Here is a 7458-nt window from a genome sequence, read left to right on the forward strand (position 1 = left end):
TTTGGCCACAATTCTGCGACAATTATCCGCGATAAGCATTTGCAATTATCGCGTTCCTCCCCCCAGGCTCATTAACGGGAGAGTTTGAGGGGCATTCATTCGCCTGACCCGACCTTGACCCGCCATGCAGCCGCCCACTCAGACCACAGCCCACAGCACACTGCAGCTCTGAATCCGTTTGCAGGACACTGGCTAGTGGACACTCGCTGGACCCCACTCCCCACCCGCTGTGCTGGCGTTGCGTTTTCATTTTTCATTTTCATAAATCCCTCAACGACTGCCCCCCCATTCACAGCTTGTTGCCCTGCTCCCTGCTCCCTGTCCCTGCCCCCTGGCCCCATTACCAATTAGTCCAAATGCCATCGCGCTGCCAAGGTCAATGGCCCATGGACTTGATGGTCAGGAGGACGGAGAATGGATGCTGAATACTGGATGGGAAAATGGAAAAATGGGAGTGGAAACGATACTACTTCATGGCCATTAGGCGTGCGCTGCGGGCCTAATTAATCATTGGCTGAGTGAGAGTTCTGGCCCCAAACAAAGCCAACAAAAAAAACTATTAGACACAAATGTGATTTTTTTCGTTGCTTTTCGCTTATCGCTTTCCCTTCGTTTCCGTTTCGCTGCCCGCTTTCTTCTTGTCCCTTTTGCCCGGCGATGGCACAATGTCCGCTTCCGGCTAGCCAGGACCCGGAAAAGAGGACAGAAGACAGGAGACGGGCGACAGTAGACGGGAGACAGGAGAGAACAGCGCACACAAATTACTTAAAGATAGATAGAGAGTCCAGTCCGTCCGTCCGTCCGTCCGTAGGTCTGTCCGGATGAGGTGTGGGATGCGTGTGGTACCTTTCCTAAGAGCAGTGCCAGGGGTGGCCGGACAGGACTGTTCAACGACGCGTTATTTCCGTTTCCGCATTGAGTGATGAAGTTCCAGGGGTCCTGCCCTCCTACCCTCCTGCCCTGCTGGCTCCTGCCCTGCTGGCCCCTGGCCTATGCCCCTCGCTCCATCCAATATTATTTTTTGTCTCCTCCCACGGATACCCTTTGCAGCGGGTACTAAGGTACATGGGCTTTACCCATGCGGAGGAGCAGCAAGGGTATCCTGAAGCTTCGGTGGTCCTGGAAGTGCCGCTGTTTCCTTGCTGTTCTCCTCTCCGCTTTGTTTCGCTTCGGTTGGGGTCTGGGGCCAAGTGATAAAATGTTTTATGTGCCCCAGTGTCTGATAACAATAAATAACGCCATCAGGACGAGAAGGACCCCAGAAGAGGGCAGGGCGGGGCAGGGCAGGGCGCTCGATGGCGGGGCGCTGGCATGTAAACAAATTGGTGTTGAAGGCATTTAGCCCTTTGTTGCTGTCAAATGAAATTTGCGGCCCGTTTCGTTTGTTTAGGCCCTCTCGAAGAGTTTTCCACGCTTCTCGTGGCCTTCCCTTTTGGGGCTTTGTCCTCCTCGGTTTTGATGAATTGTAATCAGCATCATATAGGCCAGACAGAGGCAAGGAGATGGAGCCGGGGCCTGCTGATAGAAGGGTTTGTCATATTAATCATCTCGATGTTAAATCCTTGTCGAAGTTTATTTGTGTGCTTTTGGGGACACTCGATTCGGTTCGATTCGATTCGATTAATTGGCAAAAATAATTCGAAGCAACAAGCAACAGTTTGGATGGAAAAACGTCGGAGGATCACAAGGGAAATAAATGAGAATATTTGCCAGGAATCACCTTGCCATGGATCGGAATGCTGAATGTGCCTGCTCCTTGGATTCGATGGAATCGAGTTATTAGTTAATAGAATACATCCAACTTAAGACTCCGTTTCTCTGCAGGATAATGCATTCTAAACCATCAAAAATTTTAAAGAAAATCGTTTTAAATATGGATGGAGTATATGTTTTATAAAAATCGGATTATTCTTTGTACATAAATATATGTACCATAAGTATATGTGGGTATTTATACCACATCCTTTCGATGCCATATCCTGTGCATAATTTACGCGGAAGAACAAACAAACAAATAATTGCATATTAATTTATTAGCATTCTCATTAGGGTCGCAATTAAATTGGTAGCTTTTTTGTTCTACTTTCAACTTAATAAACGCATAATTGAATAATTATGAACAGCAAAAAATGTTAATGTAAATTCCTCCCTTTATCTCTCTCTCTCCCTCTCTCTCTCTCTCTCTCTCTCTGCGCCACTCTTTGGAGGAGTGCTCTGTAGCGAATTTAAATGTAAAATTATCTTCGAAAAAGTCGACCATTGCATTACATTCTTTTACATATTTACATCCATAATGCGATGCCATTCCTTGGTTCCATGGTTACGCCAATTGCCACACAGTATATAGATGTGCCAGTTCATAAGCCGAACATGTCGCAAACGAACTTCCGGATTAGATCTCAGGGTCTTCGGCTCTGGCGTTTAACTACCGCCGCATAATCATGAGCCAGATAGCCCTCTTTTTGAACCGGGGCCCTCGGCATCGTCTTTTCTCCTGAATTTCAACGGCTTTGACCGGGTAAGTTTTCCTTCCCCCCCTTTTCCTCTTTTCCTCTTTTCCATTGACTATTTATTCTTGGTTCTTCCTCTTTTATTTTTGTATTCCCTCCAGCTCTATTGGCCGAGACCCTCTTGGCCACAAGCTGCTATGATGCGATCCCTTCCTCTTACCACGAAAGGTAATGTTATTAAGTTATAATTTATTCATTTACTTTATCTAATTTTTCTTTTCATTTTAGCAATTCACCCCCTCAGGTGGCAGAAACCCTAAAAGCGCGCCCGCGAACACCAATATGGCCATCATCGTTAACCAGCGGCTTCACGCTTCTGGTCTTATGGTCTTATTCCGGTTCATATAAAATACTGGTTTTTTCTGCGCGCTATACATATCTCTAAAAAAGGGCAGCCGATCGGGGCTTGGCATGCCATTTCATGATCGGGAGAGTCCTGAAAATCGACTGCCATCAGAAAATAGGACATTAATTTTTTCACGATTTTCGCAAAAAATCATGATGGTTACATCATTAAATTTGCCAAAAATTGGCCTCATTTTCGATGTCGAGATTTTGATGCCGTTCGACAGTCTGGATCCTCACGATCCTGGGAGAGCTGCCCACTCACCGATCTGGCCCTATCTGTCTGAGATATGTATAGCCCTGCGAAGATTTGGATTTGCATATCTTTGAAATACTGGTTTTTTCTATACGCCATATCTCGGCGAAGCAGCGTTCGATCTGGGCGTGGCATGTCTTTTCGTGATCAGGATTGTCCTGCAAATCGACTGCCATCAGAAAACAGGACATTAATTTGTTCACGATTTTCGCAAAAAATCATGATGGTTACATCATTAAATTTGCCAAAAATCGGCCTCACTTTCGAATTCGAGATTTTGATGCCGTTCGACAGTCTGGATCCTCACGATCCTTGGACTGTTGGTCCTTCACCGATCTGGCCCTCTCTGTCTGAGATATAGCCTTCCGAAGATGAGGATTCGCATATCATTAAAATACTGGTGTTTTCTGTACGCCATATCTCTTGCAGCCGCTGGCTGTCCTGCTGCGGGCCACAGCCACGATTCCACTGCTGTGTCGCTGAGTCGACAAGGTGGCGTCCCGTCCGCTGCAGCAGCGACCAGAGATCGACGGCGGAATTGTTGGTTCACGCGCACGCGAATTAATGTCAGCAATCAAACGCTGGGCTACAGCTTTGAGACGCGTAAGTAAATCAGTATATACATATGTAATTGTGGATATATTTTAAATTATATGTATGTATCTTCCTTCACAGAGGACTTATGTACCCTACGCTTTGCCACAAACCGAGGCGAATCCGATTTCCCCCCGCCAAACGGAGTCCTATCAAAGTATCACAGCCAGACAGAATCGTGTCCTGGCAGGACCGAGGCGCACCCCTTGCAAGATCGAACATAAGAAGCCATCGTCATCCCTCGCCCTGGCCATCGACAACAAGGACTTTGACTATAACAACCAAGGGAAGAGCTAAGCGGGCTACAACCATATAGATATATCTCGTTGTTGTTAGGTTTAAGGATATACGCGTCCATATATTTAATTAGAAGACACAAATGTTTTCCACTAGTTTATTTATTTATACTAAGCTAAGTTATGATGAATAAAACTATTGAAAAATCATCCTTGGTGTTCTTTGAATGGGGGAAAGTATCCCGATTTCAAAAAGGCGTGGCACGCCCAGATCGGTTCACAGTTAGCGGAGAAGACTAATTATTTTTGATTGGGAAAATGTCCTTGATCATTGATAAGGACTCCATCAAATCAGGGACATTTTGTCGATCGCAGGAAGCAATGGCACGCCCAGATCGAAATATAAATAGCCGAGAAAACTATGTATGTATGGCTGGGTTTGTTAGAGTCCTTAGCGAAGGTTCAAGGACATTTTTCTAATCACAGGAAGCAGTCGCATGTCTCGATCGGGCCTTAAATAACGGAGAAAAAATATATATATGTATGTCTGGAGTAAATATTCTTGATTCTTGGTCCTTAATAAGGACACCATCAAATCAGGGACATTTTTTCGATCGCAGGAAGCAATGGCACGCCCAGATCGAAATATAAATAGCCGAGAAAACTATGTATGTATGGCTGGGTTTGTTAGAGTCCTTAGCGAAGGTTCAAGGACATTTTTCTAATCACAGGAAGCAGTCGCATGTCTCGATCGGGCCTCAAATAACGGAGAAAAAATATATATATGTATGTCTGGAGTAAATATTCTTGATTCTTGGTCCTTAATAAGGACTCCATCAAATCAGGGACATTTTTTCGAACACAGGAAGCCGTCGCATGTCCCGATCGGGCCTCAAATAACGGAGAAAACAAAACTGGCTTTGAAAATGTAGTTTAAGAAATAACAAAAAAAAAGAGTCGCGTCAAATGGCTGGGATACCAGGCGAACAGAAATCAGCAGAAGGTAACTGCATTTTTTAAATTTACGGCTTCCCATAAGTATGCAACAATTTGTTTTGCATTTGCTACAGCTGCATACTTTTGGGGAAACAAAAAATTTACAAAAATTCAGTTACCTTCTGCTGATTTCTGTTCGCCTGGTATCCCAGCCATTTGACGCGACTCTTTTTTTTTGTTATTTCTTAAACTACATTTTCAAAGCCAGTTTTGTTTGGGCCAATCATGGCCCGCCGTGATTAGAATAATCTCCTTGATCCTTTAGTAAGGACTCCAACAACCCCAACCATACATACATAGTTTCTCGGCTATTTATATTTCGATCTGGGCGTGCCATTGCTTCCTGCGATCGACAAAATGTCCCTGATTTGATGGAGTCCTTATCAATGATCAAGGACATTTTCCCAATCAAAAATAATTAGTCTTCTCCGCTAACTGTGAACCGATCTGGGCGTGCCACGCCTTTTTGAAATCGGGATACTTTCCCCCATTCAAAGAACACCAAGGATGATTTTTCAATAGTTTTATTCATCATAACTTAGCTTAGTATAAATAAATAAACTAGTGGAAAACATTTGTGTCTTCTAATTAAATATATGGACGCGTATATCCTTAAACCTAACAACAACGAGATATATCTATATGGTTGTAGCCCGCTTAGCTCTTCCCTTGGTTGTTATAGTCAAAGTCCTTGTTGTCGATGGCCAGGGCGAGGGATGACGATGGCTTCTTATGTTCGATCTTGCAAGGGGTGCGCCTCGGTCCTGCCAGGACACGATTCTGTCTGGCTGTGATACTTTGATAGGACTCCGTTTGGCGGGGGGAAATCGGATTCGCCTCGGTTTGTGGCAAAGCGTAGGGTACATAAGTCCTCTGTGAAGGAAGATACATACATATAATTTAAAATATATCCACAATTACATATGTATATACTGATTTACTTACGCGTCTCAAAGCTGTAGCCCAGCGTTTGATTGCTGACATTAATTCGCGTGCGCGTGAACCAACAATTCCGCCGTCGATCTCTGGTCGCTGCTGCAGCGGACGGGACGCCACCTTGTCGACTCAGCGACACAGCAGTGGAATCGTGGCTGTGGCCCGCAGCAGGACAGCCAGCGGCTGCAAGAGATATGGCGTACAGAAAACACCAGTATTTTAATGATATGCGAATCCTCATCTTCGGAAGGCTATATCTCAGACAGAGAGGGCCAGATCGGTGAAGGACCAACAGTCCAAGGATCGTGAGGATCCAGACTGTCGAACGGCATCAAAATCTCGAATTCGAAAGTGAGGCCGATTTTTGGCAAATTTAATGATGTAACCATCATGATTTTTTGCGAAAATCGTGAACAAATTAATGTCCTGTTTTCTGATGGCAGTCGATTTGCAGGACAATCCTGATCACGAAAAGACATGCCACGCCCAGATCGAACGCTGCTTCGCCGAGATATGGCGTATAGAAAAAACCAGTATTTCAAAGAAATGCAAATCCAAATCTTCGCAGGGCTGTATCTCTAGTCGGTGAATTTTCCTTTGCCGCGAGAGAGAGAGCCAGTCTGCTCCAGGGCTCCTTGCAAATGGTATTCGGCGTTTCTCAGGTAGTGGCACTCCGCCTCCACCGGCTATTGGACCTTTTGTCCATACTCTCTATTTTCGTTAGATCGTTGTGGAGCACTTTAAGCGAGGCCGACACGTTTTCATTCGTCACGTCATTCGTCAGCCCCGACGCCTTCTTTATGGCTTCGATATGCGGATGTATTCGGATCAGCAGTACCTGCATGTTTTTCTTATTTAAGCCAAATAAATATTTTCCTGTCTCTCCGCCATCCAAAAGAGGTAGCGTCATTCCACGAATAATTCGGTTATGCAAGGCCCCACATGCAGACGCCTTTTTGGCAATGTGAGAAATGTGAGAAGTGGGAAAATGTGGAAAACGAGCGGGAAACGGGAAACCAGAAACCAGAAACGGGGGAGTGGCGAGTACTGAACGCTGAACGCTGAACGAACCCTTTTAATTATGTTGATTTTTCGCTGATTTAATTTTTACCTGCGTTCGTTAAGTTCCCAGCAGCAGCACAAACCAAATGGAATTTAATTTAATCCTTTGCCCGAAAGCCCCTTTTGGAAAAACATTTCACTTTTTTGTTCAAATTGACCAGGAAAAGCGCGGCGGCAAAGGCAACAAAAAATACATCGAAAGGAGAACGGAGGGGAACGCAGAGAAAAGGCAAATTATAAAAGCGCTTTGGCAAACGAATTTTCACCAAAATCCCTACCGCCACCCCCGCCCCTACCGTTCCGTTCTGCTGCGGAATAGAAGAGGGAAAAAAATACTTCAAAAGCGTCTATTGAAAGGCATAGACAGAGGGGGACAGGGAGAGGTGCAGCCAGACTCTTTTGGGGCACGTTTTGGTTAATGTTACAGCAGTTTTTGGTTTAATTACTTTTTGGCTTTCGACCCCATCCCCGCCTTTCGACTGCACTTTTGCCGCGTAACGCCACTTTCCCCGAACAGCTTAAT

The 7458-nt window shown here is 45.1% G+C and overlaps 1 long non-coding RNA gene across 1 annotated transcript; it reads left to right on the forward strand.

The window, feature by feature from the left end:
* Positions 1 to 2214: 2214 nt before the first annotated feature.
* LOC117186176 lies at positions 2215 to 2968 on the forward strand. The gene is made up of 3 exons (XR_004471301.1): positions 2215 to 2518; positions 2612 to 2678; positions 2739 to 2968. It is a non-coding gene; the product is annotated as an uncharacterized LOC117186176 (long non-coding RNA).
* The last annotated feature ends 4490 nt before the right edge of the window (positions 2969 to 7458 follow it).

The sequence above is a fragment of the Drosophila miranda genome, chromosome XL (assembly GCF_003369915.1).
Source record: "Drosophila miranda strain MSH22 chromosome XL, D.miranda_PacBio2.1, whole genome shotgun sequence".
In the NCBI taxonomy this organism is placed as follows: domain Eukaryota; kingdom Metazoa; phylum Arthropoda; class Insecta; order Diptera; family Drosophilidae; genus Drosophila; species Drosophila miranda.